General features: G+C 45.7%; 1 long non-coding RNA gene across 4 annotated transcripts; it reads left to right on the top strand.

Annotated features, from left to right (window-relative positions):
- The first annotated feature begins 442 nt into the window (after positions 1-442).
- LOC105011103 lies at positions 443-19103 on the top strand. Of its 4 annotated transcripts, none has more exons than XR_004575973.1 (28): positions 443-1064; positions 3390-3504; positions 4116-4281; positions 4365-4510; positions 4613-4667; positions 5106-5239; positions 5326-5442; positions 5702-5825; positions 6537-6715; positions 6789-6958; positions 8441-8631; positions 9154-9268; positions 9343-10157; positions 10643-10716; positions 11112-11203; positions 11315-11587; positions 12317-12396; positions 12474-12581; positions 12927-13278; positions 13420-13501; positions 14041-14180; positions 15082-15242; positions 16136-16490; positions 16911-17022; positions 17162-17263; positions 17702-17829; positions 17936-17978; positions 18273-19103. It is a non-coding gene; the product is annotated as an inactive serine/threonine-protein kinase TEX14 (long non-coding RNA). The 4 variants fall into 4 exon arrangements; XR_004575972.1 differs by having other exon boundaries at positions 4589-4667; positions 6810-6958; XR_004575971.1 differs by having other exon boundaries at positions 4589-4667; positions 15082-15233.
- The last annotated feature ends 17 nt before the right edge of the window (positions 19104-19120 follow it).

Genomic DNA, 19120 nt, shown 5'->3' with positions numbered 1-19120 from the left:
AACTGAGAGATTTTCATTTGCTGATGACATTACTGATGACATTACTATAAGCTAGTTGATTTCTCCATATAAATACAGGGGGGAAATGTAGCTATCCCAATTATTATTATTATTATTATAAGTACTGTATGCACTTCCAAAAATGTTACAAATAAATGAATCTATTGTTTTTCATACCTCCAATAAAATCAATATTGCGAGCACAGAACAGATGTTCCGGCAGCTGTACAGTATCTTGAAATATTATTGATATTTTTAAGACATAATATGGGTCAAAACAATAGTAATGTCAATAGTATCGCTTTAAATGCTCTGATCAACCTATTAAAATAATTTTGACATTTCAGTCTGCATAGATTGCTAACGGGACTTTCTATTGGAGGATCCTGAGTGATCTGAGAGAACCCGTCATTAAATCCTATCCATTAATCTCAAGGTGCTGAGCCACATTTAGTATTTATAGCTAGCAAACTGGTTAATGGTAATGTAAACTAAGCTTTTAAACTATTTTCTACTAGCTATGGCGTTTTGACTCTCGCGCACTAGCTCGATAACAGAATTGTTTAGTCGTCACTGGCTCGGTTGCTCGGTTTGTAATGCTACTAGTATAAAGTGAGAGATTCAACGATTGCCGCGGATTAGACAGCTAGTGCCACATTCTTGCAAAATGACTGCGATTAGCTAGCTAGTTACAGTACAAGTAGCCAGCATTCTAGTCATTTTACCTTTGTATGTCTCTCATGTTTAACAAATCCAACGTAATTACACACAAAAAAAAATATATTGATGAACACATAGCTAGCCCGTGGACATTGTGTCGATGAACATATAGCTAGCTAATGTTCGTTTTATCCAGTTAACTGACATTCGGCATATCTCGATTTACTGCAGCGACCCCTGGTGGTAGTTGGAGCTCGGTGGAATTGAATGAAGCATTATGGCTGCTTTACCTTTTCCCTGCCCAGTTCGATTAGGCATCGTGAAAAGTGGAGGCTTACCCGCTCAGCTGCACAGGTACAGTCTGGAGAAGAATCTGCACAAGATGGAGAAACTGCTGAAGAAAGGTATTAAACAATATTAAGTAATGCATTGAGTAATCATTCTTTCTCCAGGCTACTTTATGCAACAGTATCTTTTTACAGTTCTAGTTGTGTTGGTCCTTTTTTATAGTAGCAGTTCGTTGGTTGTGCCCAAGAACACCTATTAGCAATGCTATATTGGCCATATACCTCACCACTAGGCCTGAATATCTGTAGTACCTACTATAGAATTTTGTAGTGAACTGTGGTAAGCAGTAGTATTCTTACTACTTCATTTTGTACAATACTGTGAATATATAATGAACAGAGTAAACTTTTTTTAATTTTACACAGTGCCTCTGCTTAGTGTGTGTGTGTGTATATATATATATATATATATACATACACACACACAAACCCGATTCCAAAAAGGTTGGGACACTGTACAATTGTGAATAAAAACAGAATGCAATGATGTGGAAGTTTCAAATGTCAGTATTTTATTCAGAATACAACATAGATGACATATCAAATGTTTAAACTGAGAAAATTTATCACTTTAAGGGAAAATTGTGTTGATTTAAAATTTCATGGCATCAACACATCTCAAAAAAGTTGGGACAAGGCCATGTTTACCACTGTGTGGCATCCCCTCTTCTTTTTAAAACAGACTGCAAACGTCTGGGGACTGAGGAGACAAGTTGCTCAAGTTTATTAATAGGAATGTTGTCCCATTCTTGTCTAATACAGGCTTCTAGTTGCTCAACTGTCTTGGGTCTTCTTTGTCGCACCTTCCTCTTTATGATGCACAAATGTTTTCTATGGGTGAAAGATCTGGATTGCAGGCTGGCCATTTCAGTACCCAGATCCTTCTTCTATGTAGCCATGACATTGTAATTGATGCAGTATGTGGTCTGGCATTGTCATGTTGGAAAATGCTAGGTCTTCCCTGAAAGAGACGACGTCTGGATGGGAGCATATGTTGTTCTAGAACTTGGATATAACTGTCAGCATTGATGGTGCCTTTCCAGATGTGTAGGCTGCCCATGCCACACGCACTCATGCAACCCCATACCATCAGAGATGCAGGCTTCTGAACTGAGCGCTGATAACAACTTGGGTTGTCCTTGTCCTCTTTAGTCTGGATGACATGGCGTCCCAGTTTTCCAAAAATGAACTTCAAATTTTGATTTGTCTGACCACAGAAGACTTTTCCACTTTGCCACAGTCCATTTTAAATGATCCTTGGCCCAGAGAAAACGCCTGCGCTTCTGGATCCTGTTTAGATACAGCTTCTTTTTTGACCTATAGAGTTTTATCCGGCAACGGCGAATGGCACGGTGGATTGTGTTCACCCACAATGTTTTCTGGAAGTGTTCCTGAGCCCATGTTGTGATTTCCATTACAGTATCATTCCTGTATGTGATGCAGTGCCGTCTGAGGGCCCGAAGATCACGGGCATCCAGTATGGTTTTCCGGCCTTAACTTCAAACTCTTTGCAAACTCTTCTCAGAGAAACTCCTTTCTGATATTGCTCCACAGCATTGGGGGAATCTTGACTTCTGAGAGACACTGCCACTCTGAGAAGCTCTTTTTATACCTAATCATGTTGCCAATTGACATAATAAGTTGCAAATTGGTCCTCCAGCTGTTCCTTATCTGTACATTTAACTTTTCCGGCCTCTTATTGCTACCTGTCCCAACTTTTTCTGGAATGTGTAGCTCTCATGAAATCCAAAATGAGGCAATATTTGGCATGACATTACAAAATGCCTCACTTTCAACATTCGATATGTTATCTATATTCTATTGTGAATTAAATATAAGTTTATGAGATTTGTAAATTATTCCATTCCTTTTTTACTCACAATTTGTATAGTGTCCCAACTTTTTTGGAATCGGGTTTGTGTGTGTGTATGTGTATATATATATATATATATATATATATACACACAAACACACACTATTCATAGTATGAAGGGCAAATGGAGTTATTACACACACGCACATCCCAGTTTAGTCATGGAAGAGAAGGAATTCATGGGGCACCGGCCACAACTGAGCTCACAAGCCCCCGACCAGCCATTAGAAGTTGCTGCAGCACGATTAGGCATGGCAACCCATATCCCAAACTAACCCCACCACCCAGACCGTGTTATGTGAGGCCCCCGGGCATTGTTCATATGCCGTGACCTGAATTTGAAATTGACCACTACAGCATCTATTTTTGGACATTCCTGTACAACAGGGAGCAAAGCTGTAGTTTTCTTCATCCCCCTGAAAGACAGTACTAGGTTGAAAGTTTTGTAGAAATAGTTGCTGAACAAAGTTATTTTTTCATGAACTTGCTGTTCTGGTGTTGTGGTATAGGTGTAGATGTGGACTGTGTCAACCACTTGGGCCAGTCACCTCTGTTCTGTGCATCTCTCCTGGGCCTGGCTAATGTCACCGAGCTGCTACTGCAATATGGAGCCGACCCAAACCAGTAAGACTATGTCATTCACATGCTGATTATAGATGAATACTCTCTCATGACTGTTGTTTTAAACATCAAATTCAATCAAATGTTCGGACATTTGGATAGATAGTCTTCTCTTCAACACTATTAACCCGTCCCAGACTCATGGGAATCAATCACCTTTCTTCTGAGGGCCTCTGATAGGTCTTTTAATCGTGGCCTGATGTGGTACCACACCCCCATTTATTTAAGATCAAGCCAGGAAAAGTTTCTAATTTAATGGAAGGCTTAATCATGTTACTTTCAAATTATTTTCTATTAATTTGCACCTGTTGTTGATTCTAATTGGTTATGGTAAATGTAGGGGTCTTCTAACTTTTTCCTTCTTTTTAAGTCCATAAATGGTTTCAGAGTAAAATAATTTGTGTGCGTTTATTAAATTGGGTCACCTTTATCAATGAATGTGCAATTGAGCTGTCAAAGTTCACAAACATGTACTGTATATAAAACGAGAGAACCTTCCGGGAGGGTGCACATCCGGTTTGGTATGCGTGTGTGTTTGACTGTGTGAGACCTTCAGTACAACACATTCATATGATTTAGCATGACCCCATACGGTGACCCGTCTTCCCGTGTAGCCGTTGTGAGGACAGGAGCACCCCCGTCCACGCTGCCGTCTTCTCCTGTAATCCCTGGCTGCTGAGCGGCCTGCTGGACGCAGGGGGGGACCTGAGGCTTCACGACCACAAAGGCAGGAGTCCCCGAGACTGGGCCGAAGCTGGGGCTCAGGAGAACAGTGCCAGGGTCAGGACCCTCAGTCAGGGCAAATGTGTCGTCGGAGGCATGCTGCAGGCACTACCAACCCCTCCCCTTCGTCCTTCTTCCAGATGCTTGAGTTCCTGAAGAACTGTGAGGCCCACGTGCACAGCCTGACTCAAACCCCCCCACCCAGGGAGCTGCACCAGTCCCCCTCCTTCACCTCCTCCAAGACTTTGCTGCGCTCCCCCTCTCTGCTAGAGGTCCTCAAGTTTGGGTATGCTGATATTGTTTGGGGCGGGGGGGGGCTTTTCTTAAAATCTGTTTACACGTACCGATTTATCCCATGTTACAGTGGCTCTGACCTGCACCTCAACAGAAAGATGACCAAGTCCTCTGCCTGTGACACAGTTCAATGTTTTGGCTTCGGAAAGGTATAAAAACATTGTATAAAAAAAGGTATAAAACATTGTTTCAAGAACAACCTTCTGGCTGAAACAGTGATGATCCTCTCTTGGTTTCTTCCTAAATTTTGGCCTTCTTAGGGAGTTTTTCCTAGCCACTGAAATTCAACACTACTGTTGTTTGCTCCTTGGGGTTTAAGGCCGGGTGTTTTGTAAAAGCACTTTGTGACAACTGCTGATGTAAAAAGGGCTTTATAAATACATTTGATTGATTGATGGCAATGTTTTATGAGCCTCCATTTCATACTGTTTCCCTATATCATCCTCTTAATACTGTTACACAGGAAAGTGTTTGACTTTATTTACATGAAGGGGCCATGTGGTGTATACAGTAGTGGCCTTTTGGAACAGCAGGGTTGTGTATCTGGATGAGGATGAGTGACTGTGTGTTTGCTATGATTGGTACAGTTGTGTAAAGATAAGCCTGGACAGGCGTTGGGCCTTCTTGCCTCCTTGCCTGTGATTGGAGACGGTGAGTTAAGGCAGGCAGATGACGAACCGCTTCTCTACTTCACGTGTGGCTCCTTCATCTCCATGACCAAGTAAGACCCCCGGGGCCTGAGACCACGTCCCGTAACAAGCCATAGGCTTAAAATCCTTCTGCTAAGCTGTTTGTTCCGTTTGTCAGTTACAGCTGGAAGGGCTGCAGGGTGACTGTGAAAGAGCTGCAGTCCCTCTCCTCCCCACTAGAGGGGAGCCACGAGGCCTATCTGGACCTGCTGCTCATTGAGCTGGACTACGGCAGGTGAGTAGCTGGTGTCGGTTTGCACATTGATTTTTACAATACGGAAAGTGTTGGTTTAAAGAAATTGATGCTCCATGAAGTGCATGCAGTCTTCTTGTCTCTTTCAAACGTTCTCCCGTTGACTGAGCGGTGAGTTGACTGAGCGGTGAGTGTGATCATTGCGTTCAGGACACCTGCCTGTGTAGGTCAATCAGAAGGTTTGGAGGAGACTGTGGCATGCACTATTGATGTTGACAATTACTGCTGTGTGTTTCCGTAGCCAGCTGTTCCACCCCCACCTGCTGCAGCTGATGGCAGTGAGCATGTCTGCTGACCTGATGAGGGTCGGCCTGGTGTATGAGAGGGTCCACATGGGCTCACTGCACAGCCTGCTACACCACAGGGTAAACCCACCACACACACACAGTTACGTGGTGTTTCTTCTACTTACCCAGAGTCAGGTGTATTCGTCGATGCCATTCTTTTGCCTATGCATGCGTTTTGGAGATTTTTCAAGTTAGCAATTGGCTTGGTTTGGATTTGCGCCATTCGTGAAACACTTGTCAGCTCCTTCCAAAAGCATGGAAATTGACCGTTTCATTACTCCAGCACTGGTTTTATGGTTCGGCGTGGAGAATGTACAGTTTATGAAAGAAAACCTTGTCTGTCAGAATGGCGCTGCCTGTGCGCTGTGGTGGAAAATGGAGTTATTCCGTATTACAATGAAATCATGTGCTTATTACTTATTATGTTAAATGGAAATTCAAATTATAATCAAGTAATTGAATAAGGCCATTGTGTGTGTGTGTGTGTGCGCGTCTGCTGTTCTCAACGGGATATGCATGCAGCAGATGAGGACAGCTACGGCTAGCATCTCAAGGGCTGTAGACACCTCGTGGTGCCGCTCTTCAGAACAGCTTGTGAGACGCGTAGTCTAACCATGCATGGGAAGGGGACGCAGCAGGCTGTTCTGAGTGTATAGAGGCCTGAGCTCAACCTTGAACAGAGTGCTTTTGACCTATTTCCTTAGATGTGTGCTGACACCCGGCGGGGGGGTTTACAGTACATCCTGTGCCTGTTCAGTTGAAGGCGTGTGTATTTGTGGTCCTCTCCAGCGTTCCGAGTTCCCCCTGCTGCCTGCTGGAACCGTGCTGTTGGTGCTGCTGCAGGTGTGTGAGGCTCTGCTGTATTTCCATGGCCGAGGCCTGGTTCTGCGTGGCCTCTCCTCACACAGCGTCCTCCTCACACACCCCGGCGTGGCCAAGCTCTCCGGCCTTGGATTCATGGTGCCCAGGTGGGTGGGGGGGGGGCGACCACGTTCCCCTTGTTGGATATTGTTGCTCGCCGTGGGTGTGACTGTAATTCAGAGCATTGGTCTGTATGTCCAGTGAGGGCAGTAGCTCCAAGCCCGTGGCCCATCTAGCCCTGCCCCCAGGCCTGTACAACTGGGCCGCCCCGGAGGTGATCCGACGGAGACCCTGCACGGCCAGGGCAGACCTCTACAGCCTGTGCTCCCTCATCCAGGAGATCTACACAGGTACCCAATGTTTTTGGTCCGCTGCAGCACGGTTAGAGGAGAACAGTTAAAGCAGCACGGTTAGAGGAGCACGGTTAGAGGAGAACAGTTAAAGCAGCACGGTTAGAGGAGCACGGTTAGAGGAGCACGGTTAGAGGAGAACAGTTAAAGCAGCACGGTTAGAGGAGCACGGTTAGAGGAGCCCGGTTAGAGGAGAACAGTTAAAGCAGCACGGTTAAAGGAGCACGGTTAGAGGAGAACAGTTAAAGCAGCACGGTTAAAGGAGCACGGTTAGAGGAGAACCGTTAAAGCAGCACGGTTAGAGGAGCACGGTTAGAGGAGCCCGGTTAGAGGAGAACAGTTAAAGCAGCACGGTTAGAGGAGCACGGTTAGAGGAGCACGGTTAAAGGAGCACGGTTAGAGGAGAACAGTTAAAGCAGCACGGTTAGAGGAGCACGGTTAGAGGAGAACAGTTAAAGCAGCACGGTTAGAGGAGCACGGTTAGAGGAGCACAGTTAAAGGAGCACGGTTAAAGGAGCACGGTTAGAGGAGAACAGTTAAAGCAGCACTGTTAGAGGAGCACGGTTAGAGGAGCACGGTTAGAGGAGAACAGTTAAAGCAGCACTGTTAGAGGAGCACGGTTAGAGGAGCACGGTTAGAGGAGCACGGTTTATGGAGCCATGTTTTTCTAGTAGCTACAGTGGGGAGAACAAGTATTTGATACACTGCCGATTTTGCAGGTTTTCCCACTTACAAAGCATGTAGAAGTCTGTCTTTTTTATCATAGGTACACCTCAACTGTGAGGAAACGTATGATCTCTGTAATTGCAAAGGTTTTTGTACCAAATATTAAGTTCTGCTTTTCTGATGTATCAAATACTTATGTCATGCAATAAAATGCTAATTAATTACTTAAAAATCATACAATGTGATTTTGGATTTTTGTTTTAGATTCTGTCACTCACAGTTGAAGTGTACCTATGATAAAAATTACAGACTTCTACATGCTTTGTAAGTGGGAAAACCTGCAAAATCGGCCGGTTATCAAATACTTGTTCTATGTCAGTTCTAGGAGGAAGATGAAGTTGAAGAATTACAGTAGCTTATGCATGGCAGTAGTTGGAGACTTATACTGAACTAAAATATAAAATGTAAGTCCTCATATGTCACATCTGTCATGAGAATGGATTGTATTGGCAAAAGAAAAATGCTCACTAACATGAATTTAAAGACATTTGTGCAAAATTGAACCAACAGTTTTCAAGTTGCGTTTATGTATTTGCTCAGCATATTACAGATATTATTTAAAAAGGGGTTTCAGTTTTGTGAATTCTGAAATGTGAATTCTGCTGTCCTTCAAAGGGAATGGTGGGAAGGAGATGCTTTAGGAGCTAAGTTTGAGTCACGGTTAGGTGTTTGCGGTTAAGGGAAAATAAGATTTTCAATGGGAATAATTTTGGGGTCCCTACAAAGCTATTAAAAGCTAAACTGTGTGTGGTATAGACTCAGTGCCTTGGGGCCCAGTGGACCCCCAGTGGATCAGAAAGGCAGTAGAGTCAGGCCAGGCCCTGTCTGCAGACGCCAGGGTGCCCCAGCCCTACTACACCCTGGTCAGGGTGGGACTGCATCCACGCCCCCAGGACCGCACACACAGCCTGCAGGACCTCCGCTACACTCTACGCCAAGACATCCAGGTACACAAAGACATCCAGGTACACAAAGACATCCAGGTACACAAAGACATCCAGGTACACAAAGACATCCACGCACACACTATACAAAGACATCCAGGTACACCAAGACATCCAGGTACACAAAGACATCCAGGCACACACTATACAAAGACATCCAGGTACACCAAGACATCCAGGTACACCAAGACATCCAGGCACACACTATACAAAGACATCCAGGTACACAAAGACATCCATGCACACACTATACAAAGACATCCAGGTACACAAAGACATCCATGCACACACTATACAAAGACATCCAGGTACATACTGCAGCCTGGACAGCCAGACACACAAAAAGAAATGAGGGACACTGACAAATATTGTAAAGTTCTAAAGCTAGAATTCTTCATTTTCATTTCCAGGTTGAACAGTTAACATTTTAGAGGCCTGACTTATTTAATTATTGTTGTTGATTAGCGCTAGTGGCCCGTGTACAATGTGGTGTTAACATGTGTCTGCATGGATGGTGTGGTTTAGGAGCTGGCCCAGCTAGGGAGGAGGACAACTGTTCTGGACCCAGGGACAGGATTAGGGCTCCAGTCAGGCTGGAGTCCAGAGTCAGTCACAGCCAATAGGATGGCACACGATGGTGGTGAGAGAACCTGGAGCGGTACTCAACCAGCCCAAAACATCCATGTATTTCCCCCTGACCGGTCTGTCTTCCAGGCCTCCAGACCTGTGCTGAACCCCTGGGCGGTCATCCTGGTCAGATCCAAGACCAGCTCAGCCCGCTGGATAAACTGTTGGACCGAGAGACCGATGAGGAGGGAGGCGGAGAGAGGGGGTTGACCACAGATTCTGAGCAGCCCCCCCTTTACAGTGCCATCCCCTTCAGGGACATCGTCCGCCTAGATGACTGGCGCCTGTGTCCCGCCTCCCCCTCAGAGACCTCCAGCGCCCGGGAGGAAGAGTCCGACTCCAGTACCGTGACAGAGGAGGAGGAGGAGATAAAGGAGCGGGCTGTCCGGCCAGATCACCCGGCGTCCACGGTGCTTTCGGGACACATCAGCTCCATAGTGCTCAACCTCAAGGTCTCCCAGGTGTTGCTGCAGCAGTCCCAGTGCAACCTGAGCGCCGCCGAGCGCCGCCAAAGGCAACAGGAGTGCGAGCCGGAGGACGAGGTGGACGACGGGCCGGGCAGATCAGAGGCTCCGGTGGCCCACGCCTCCTCCTCAGGCTCCTCCACTCTGTCCCGCGCGGTGGGTCCTCCCTCGCAGTACCGGCTCCTGCCACACGCCGTCTACCCCTCCTCCAGGAGGCTGGAGGCCCGGCTGCTGAAGGGAGGGGAGTCCAGGCGACTCAGCTCGGAGGAGCTGGCTGTGTGGCAGAGGGAGTACCCTGACCTGGAGGACACGGTGGAGGGCCTTTCAGAGGAGTCCTCTGCTTCAGAGGGAACCGGCAGTGAGTGCATGGAGGCGAGCCACTACAGCTCGGCTCAGGAGGACAGCTTTGTCACCAAGCGGCCCAGAAGGCAGCAGCAGGTAGACAGCACATCAGCTACGATAAACTAAGATGCTTACAAAACATTATTACGGATTCTAAGCAATTATGGGCTGATTTATGCCTATTTTGTAGATACACTGAACAAAATTATAAACTTTATATTATAAATTATAAACTTATACAATTTTGTTTTTACCCCCATTTATCATGAGCTGAACTCAAAGATCTAAGACTTTATGTACACAAAAGGCCTATTTCTCTCAAATATTGTTCACTAATCTGTCTAAATCCGAGATAATTTATCCACCTCACAGGTGTGGCATATCAAGATGATGTAAGACAGCAGGGTTATTGCACAGTTGTGCCTTCGGCTGGCCACAATAAAAGGGCACTCTAACATGTACAGTTTCACTGTATTTGGGAGGTCCGGGGGGGTCTGAAAATAGGCATGTAATTTCTGGAGGTATAGGCCAGCTTTCCAGCTCCTACCAGGTTGTTTGACTGATTGACTGCTGTCTGGTAGGCATGGAGAGGTCCAAGCCCCAGAGAGACTGAGAGAGGAGGTCAGCTGGCTGGGAGACGGATGCTTACTGACAGGTACTGGTCCAGCTGCGCTGTAACGTATGGTTCAGGGTTGGGCTCAGTTCTAGGGCCAACGGCATCACTGAAATCTAGCAAATTATTTTTGATTCTATACTATATAGCCTTTTTAGGGATATGTGATGTCTGAAATGACGCATCATACCATCACAGCGCCAAATCTCTTTGACAGCCTGCCTTAGCCATACATTCAGTGGGCCTGGCTTTATCACTTGTAGTAGTCCTTTTGTTATTTTAGCTTGATTATCTGGTAGAGCGCATTCTTAGTTTATTTAGGGCCCTTTGAAAAAGTGAGTAATCAGCTACTTCAAAGTGTTAGTGGACGTTTAGTCAATACACAATTTGTAGATGTTTTTTGCTTTAGTGTGTTTGACCCCCTGTCTCTCTGCCAGGCCCTGTCAGTCCTTAGACTGGACAGACTCTCTAGAGGACAGTCCTCCTCCCCAGCCCCAACCTGAGCCCCCACACAAGGCCAAATGGACCAGTGAGAACTCCCTATACTACCTTATACTACCGGCACTTGATGCTGTTTGACCAAATGGTCATTTCCAACCCTTCTGGTAACTACCGTTGTGACCACAACGTCCTCCCATAGGTGAGGTGTCAGAGTTGGTGTCCAGAATGACCCGGGGGCATCTGGCTTTGGCTGTGGGCCACCCTAGTAGCAGTGACAGTGAAGAGGGTGAGGACAGACCACGACAGAGGCTTGGGCCTGCAGTGGGACCCCACAGACCCAGACAGAACCTCCAGGGACGCTGGGACAGTGACCTCAGACCCAGTGCCACTGCTGCCCTGCAGCCTCAGAAAGCTGCAGCTGATGCTACCCAAAGCAGCTTCCAGCTTGAGCAGATCTTCAAGAGCTTTGCAGGTAATGTCACTGAAACCATCCTTCTATGAGCATATTTGTCACAGCTATCCTCTGTCTCACTCTAACGCCATTTAAATGTAGGGTGTGGTTCTGTTTTGGCGTTGTTCTTGTCTGTTGATGTTTCTCTTTGTCATTTTAGATTGTGTTGTTTGGACCCCAAGAGGAATAGCCAATGGGGATCCTAATGAAATCCTAAGCCTCTGTGTCAGTGTCTCATCTAAGCCTTTGTGTCAGTGTCTCATCTAAGCCTCTGTGTCAGTGTCTCATCTAAGTTTGTGTGTCAGTGTCTCATCTAAGTTTGTGTGTCAGTGTCTCATCTAAGCCTTTGTGTCAGTGTCTCATCTAAGCCTCTGTGTCAGTGTCTCATCTAAGCCTTTGTGTCAGTGTCTCATCTAAGTTTCTGTGTCAGTGTCTCATCTAAGCCTCTGTGTCAGTGTCTCATCTAAGCCTCTGTGTCAGTGTCTCATCTAAGCCTCTGTGTCATTGTCTCATCTAAGCCTCTGTGTCAGTGTCTCATCTAAGTTTCTGTGTGAGTGTCTCATCTAAGCCTCTGTGTCAGTGTCTCATCTAAGTTTCTGTGTCAGTGTCTCATCTAAGTTTCTGTGTCAGTGTCTCATCTAAGCCTCTGTGTCAGTGTCTCATCTAAGTTTCTGTGTCAGTGTCTCATCTAAGTTTCTGTGTCAGTGTCTCATCTAAGTTTCTGTGTCAGTGTCTCATCTTTCTTTGCAGGGATCCAGAATGAGAGTGAAGAGGATGTAGATTTCCACACTCTTAATATGACGTGTGATGTGTGGGCTGAACAAAGACAGGTTAGATGACAGGATACCGCTTAACCAATTCTATGAGATAAAATGTTACACATTAGTGAACCCATTACTTTGGCCAGGAGGAGGGCAACTCTGAGTCTGACTACTGCCAGTCTCCAGTGGAGCCTTCTAGCATGTTCTACACCCCCAACCCAGAACAGAGGAACAACCCCTCCAGAGACAGCCAGGTAGTCCTTTACATAACCAGACATTAAACTGGATTGGAAGTGATTGAAACACAGTGCCCTATGTAATCAGTGTGGCTGTAACTTTTCTCCAAAAGTTTGGATATAAAATCCATCCATTACTATGAGGTGAAAATATAATTTCTCAGCTTTTATTTGTGGGTATTTATGTATATACTGGTTTCAGCTTTTCGAAAGAAAAAAAATAAGGTTTCTACATTAAATTACTTAAAAGTTAATGACCTTAGACTTACCGAAAATCTTATTTCACAAAATGAATTAGGAACAAATGAATTGAACACCTAGGCATGTAGTGACTGTAGTTGTGTGTTGCCTCTAACTGGTTAGTTGAGCCCTGTCAGTTCAGAGGAGGACTTGGATGTAACCGTGGAGGTGTGTAAGGCTGCTGTCAATGGGACCGGCCCAGAGGAGCAGACCCTGAGGACCGGCCCAGAGGAGCAGACCCTGAGGACCGGCCCAGAGGAGCAGACCCTGAGGACCGGCCCAGAGGAGCAGACCCTGAGGACCGGCCCAGAGGAGCAGACCCTGAGGACCGGCCCAGAGGAGCAGACCCTGAGGACCGGCCCAGAGGAGCAGACCCTGAGGACCGGCCCAGAGGAGCAGACCCTGAGGACCGGCCCAGAGGAGCAGACCCTGAGGACCGGCCCAGAGGAGCAGACCCTGAGGACCGAACCCAGGGGTAAGAGGATCACGTCCATATGTGGGGTTTGACACAGTATGTACAAAGATTTGGACGTACTGGTTTCAGTTCATGAACCGTTGTTATTCAGACATTACTAATGAAGTATATATATATACTGATGTGGAGTCGTCTTCCCAGAGTGTCCGCCTTTTCAGGAGGAGTCAGAGAAGACCGAAATAAACACGACTGTCAGTCAGAATGTCTCCGTCCCACTGATCAGGTAGGGGCAGCACCAACACGGTGTCGTAGTCAAGTTTCTAAACTACAACCAAGTTCAGTTCAAAGTACCCTGTGCTGCAGTCTGTGTCGAGACGTGAGTGTTAATAGCTGAAGTCTGCTGAGTTAAAAAAAAAACATGGTAGTGGAACACAGTGGGGGGGGGGGGGGGGGCAACATTTCCTGCTGCTGAACAGAACTGCTCTGAACATCTTGCAGTGATATTAATCCTCCATATCGTAGCCAATACAGTCCAAGTGAAAATACCCTGTAAGTCATACAAGGAGATACGAATCCCTGGACTCGAGGAATAGAATAACTGTCCAGTGTACTGCATGATTATTATGTACTCATTATGTTAGTAATATCCCTCCTTACTAATGTGAATGTAGTTTAGGGGTTTGAGGTGTGCAGTGTGACGTCGCCAGTAAGAATCCCAAACCCTTTGGGAGGATGTCCACCAACATGTCTACATAGATGTCCAGTGTCTCTGAGTTCGTCAGACAGATCCAGGCACTTGAGATCATCTGTGTGTTCATACAGTGTTTTACCTGACCTGGCTGATGTCTCCAGCATCACATGCTCACCCTCCCAGCACCAGGAGTGGGGGGGCCAGGACAGACTTCACACCAGCCCCCTGAACAGACGGCCGCCACCCTGCAACAGCACCCCACGCAGCCCAGGTACTGACAAACTTCACCCAGCTACCAGAACATTACTGGAACATCAGTTATATAAAACCGTCAGGTACTAACCAACTTCACCCAGCTACCAGAACATTACTGGAACATCAGTTATATAAAACCGTCAGGTACTAACCAACTTCACCCAGCTACCAGGACATTACTGGAACATCAGTTATATAAAACCGTCAGGTACTAACCAACTTCACCCAGCTACCAGAACATTACTGGAACATCAGTTATATAAAACCGTCAGGTACTAACCAACTTCACCCAGCTACGAGAACATTACTGGAACATGATTTATATAAAACCGTCAGTTACTAACAAACTTCACCCAGCTACCAGAACATTACTGGAACATCAGTTATATAAAACCGTCAGTTACTAACCAACTTCACCCAGCTACCAGAACATCAGTTATATAAAACCATCAGGTACTAACCAACTTCACCCAGCTACCAGAACATTACTGGAACATCAGTTATATAAAACCGTCAGGTACTAACCAACTTCACCCAGCTACCAGGACATTACTGGAACATCAGTTATATAAAACCGTCAGGTACTAACCAACTTCACCCAGCTACCAGAACATTACTGGAACATCAGTTATATAAAACCGTCAGGTACTAACCAACTTCACGCAGCTCATCAGAAGACCATGAATTGGAAACGTTTTCATCAGGGTATGCCCTCACCTTTCAAAACAGAAAAGCCTTATTTTTTTACATATGTAATTAAAGAATTGGGAAAGGAAACTATTTAGCTTATATAATTCACATCAGATCTGGAACCACTGGGCAGTTACTGTAACATCAGGAGCATTACTTTTACAGTCCTAAGTTTACCAGATGGTTTTCAGGAAGGTGACTGGTATAATGGTTTTGTTTCGGTGCAGCAGCTGCACCCAATTACAGAACCACAGAGGTCACTGGGGAGCCCATCCCTCCCCCTCCCAGCCTGCTGGACACCTCTCACTGGAGCAGCAGCCGCTCCCAACCGCCCAACACGGAGAGCTTTGCCACTGCCAACCTGGGAGCCATTAGCACGGTCAGAACAGTGAGCATGATCCCAGTCAGAACCATGTTTCAGGTTGTTCTCCTCAGCATCCCAGACAGGTGGACGCCAGAGGCCATCACACCTGGTCCCGACGTGTGTACTACGACGCAAGGTACGAGGTGCCTAGGTGACCTATGTAAATGAGTTCAAACTCGGGATAACCGATCAGTCAGGTACATCTCCATGGTGACATATCCTCCAGAGCTTTGCTGCTTTCAGGGCAGGTTAACTCGCAGCAAAATCCACTTACCATGAATGAAATGCCTGAGCCTCCAGCTAAGCACCAATTAAATCGGATCCCTCTCACAAGTGTTTTTAATGACAGGATGCTAAATGACAGGAGGCACTGACCAAATGAAAACATGGCACTGACTCAGCAGTGGATTGACAGTTCAGCATTATCTCAAGCCTGACCTGGAATATGAAGCTAACTGAAGTTAGGTTATATAAAATAAAGCCTGAGTAGATCTGTCTCTAGTACACCCTACTGGAGAGACACAGGGGGTGAGTAGATCTGTCTCTGTATGTAGTACACCCTACTGGAGAGGTACAGGGGGTGAGTAGATCTGTCTCTGTATGTAGTTCACCCTACTGGAGAGGTACAGGGGGTGAGTAGATCTGTCTCTGTATGTAGTACGCCCTACTGGAGAGACACAGGGGGTGAGTAGATCTGTCTCTGTATGTAGTACACCCTACTGGAGAGACACAGGGGGTGAGTAGATCTGTCTCTGTATGTAGTACACCCTACTGGAGAGGTACAGGGGGTGAGTAGATCTGTCTCTGTATGTAGTACACCCTACTGGAGAGGTACAGGGGGTGTACTAAAATCAACATAAGCGAAATGTTTAACAATATTGTCTTAAAAGAGGGTGATGTATTCTGGCCTTCTGCAGACGGACACGATGAGAGACCTCTCCCTCCAAGAGAGTGACTCGGCCACAGGTCACCTACAGTTCATCATGGCCAGCTCCAGAGACAGACCGACCCCTGGAACAAGCCAAGAGGGGTTGGGCTCCACCTACAGCATAGCAACTAGCCGCCAGGAGAATGAGGAGGAGAGGGGCGAACTGAGTGATCACTTTGAGGAGAACAAAGTTAATTCTGTCGAAGGGCAGAGAGGGATGTCACTGGATGCAGGCGTTAAAACAAAGCTGGAGGAAAATAATTCTCCAGAAGGGTCTGATCAGGGCAGCTGTGATCTGGTGGATGCCAATGTGATGGATGCCAGCTTCTCCGTTCCAGAGGGAGGTGAGGTCTCTGTGACATGCTTGTGGAAGAGAGGCTGTGCAAGTCAGATTTTCCATAGAAATGCTAGGAAAGGACAGATTTCTAAAATGTTCTGACCTGCGATCACATAGATGTGGTCATTTTTACATTTACATAAATTCATAAAATGTTGGGGAATTATGTGGAGTAAGACATTACCTGGTCAAACGTTCTAACCGCTAGGTTACCTTCTGCCCAGGTAAATAACCAGATTCAATTAAGCAAGCTGTTGTTGAACTGTTGAACGTTTTTACAATGCAGTGTGTATATAAAAAATTCTGAAAACGCACGTCAACCAACAACTGACTTGATGATTACTTTGATCAACCTCAGATCACTATATAGTTTGGTGGTAGACTTCAGGTTGAATTTGGCTGCATTTTAAAGCCAGTCTCTTGTCAGAGGATGAGGCAGGGTTTGGTGAGCAACAGTTACCAGGCCACGGTGAGGATTGCGCAGCCAGTATAGAGTCGACAGAGACTTCAGGAGTCCAGTGTGCAGAGGAGACTGATCGGTAGGTCTCCCTGACCAGTGGTCACCAGCAGGCCCGCGGTCACTGTAGCATTTATCCATCACTGGTGATGTCATACCAGAAGAATGGTACTGTTTTAAAGTTGTAGTGAGAAGAGGCTCTGTTCTCTTCCTCTCCTCAGAGCTCACTCCACTCTGGATGAGGTTCTGCAGGGCATGTTGCTGGACCGGGCAACTGGTCAAGCGGTTCCCAGTAGCGGCCCGGTCGCAGTCCCCAAACCACTGTGAGTGCCCAGCTAATATCACAGAACCTTCCAACCTAGCCTTTGACAAACCTGTATGCAATAGCAAACTATTATCCGGTTCAACTCTGCAAAATGTGTCCTACCTGGTCAGAAAAGCAACCAACATAACCCAGTACCAATAGGAATATGTAGGGGACGGTTCTTGTAAAATAACATCCAGTACAGTTATTCCTACTGGGAGCCTGTAGTCCATTAATACCCTTCTTGCTAACACAGAATTATCCAAGGGACTACGTGATTTGAGGTACAGCTACATGAGAGTACTACGTCCTGACCTAGTGTGTAGCAACAAACCCATCATTTTATAGTACTGGATGGGACCTCCTGCTAATGGGATATTATTATGGATCTACACCCTAACCCTGGGAGGGTGGTAAAACCAGGGTCTTCCGGCGTTGTGTTTTCACCTGTGGCCAGGCTTGGTGCGTGTGAGGCCCAGGGGGAGGGGAGTGAGGACGCAGGTTGCCCTGCAGGGGATGGTGCCTTGGCTGCAGAATGGAGAAGAGTCCACCCCACTGACGAGGCAGAGCCAGCGACTGCGACAGGTGACCACAAGCACCTTCGCTCATCCACAGTTAGTCTACACGCTGGGCTTCTGGTGTGAACGCAGCCATAGTAAAGATCTTGAGGTTTTACCAATTGTGTTGACAGAGTTGGAGACTGCTAATCATGGGACATGGAGTCAGCCTCACAGGTATATGAAACAAGAGCTTTTTCCCTCACAATGCCTAAAATCATTAAAATTTGACTGAATGCAGGTAGGTTAACTATTCTTTCTGTATGTTTATTATAGCCACTTTCACATATGAATAATATTTGAATGAGCCAATTAACTTTTTCATCTTTTCACAGCCTGTATACTAACAGGTTTAAAAGAATTCCGCTAATGTTATATTTGCCTAAGCTAGTTATATTACACCAGTTCTAATCTTAATGGCAGTGAAGGATTACAGGCTGAATGGTTCACATGGTTTCATTATGTCGACAGGATGAGTGTGCTGGAGCAGACTCCCATCAAAAGTCAAAGTGACCCCAACCAAGTGAGAGCTTACAACTAGGAAAACATATGGAACATCTCAGTAATAACCAACTTCTGACCTAACAGCACTGATTTCCTTACCACATCACCAGTCTATGGGTTACATACAACACAATCCACTCACCTGCTAGTACAAACAACTGCCTTTTTAAGCACTTGAACGCATGGCATGAAAATACATGTTGGTTCTGGATTTTGGATCATTTATGCGTTTTACCCTGTAAGTTCTTTCTAAACATGATTTAAATGTTATTGATATATTTTATGTATTGGGTATCATTCAGTGGTCTCTGGGCTATGAAGTTGTTTGTGTTACTGTTAATCTGTATAAGGTTATTGCTGTTTCAGTTGATGATTATAATTATTTTTAGGTATTAAGTTGTTACTATACAGTGAGTTATCCAAACTGTATAAAATTGTAATTTCACCACTACCTATAGGCCAGAAGAATGTTATGGCTAATCTGCATTTGTACTTCATGGATTAAATAACACTTTATTTAGATAATCAACCTGTAGATGCTTTACAGACTGTCTACAGACCGTCAATAACATTTCAATGTGCTGTCTATCAATCCCAACCTGAAACCTCATCCAATCCCTCACCTTAGCCAGCATTTACTTTGTTGTTGATGTTTGATAGTATGAGTATCTGTGGAGCAAAAAGATGTCAGTTTTGACTATCCACAAAGTGTAACCATGGATTATCTTAAGGTTCCTGTTAATTTTATGCAATTGTTTTACATACTTAGGTGATAGAATTAAAACCTTAGCTTTGATATTCTAATGTGTTCACAA

Source organism: Esox lucius, chromosome 7 (assembly GCF_011004845.1).
Source record: "Esox lucius isolate fEsoLuc1 chromosome 7, fEsoLuc1.pri, whole genome shotgun sequence".
Classification (NCBI taxonomy): domain Eukaryota; kingdom Metazoa; phylum Chordata; class Actinopteri; order Esociformes; family Esocidae; genus Esox; species Esox lucius.
This window is presented reverse-complemented; position numbering and strand designations above follow the sequence as displayed.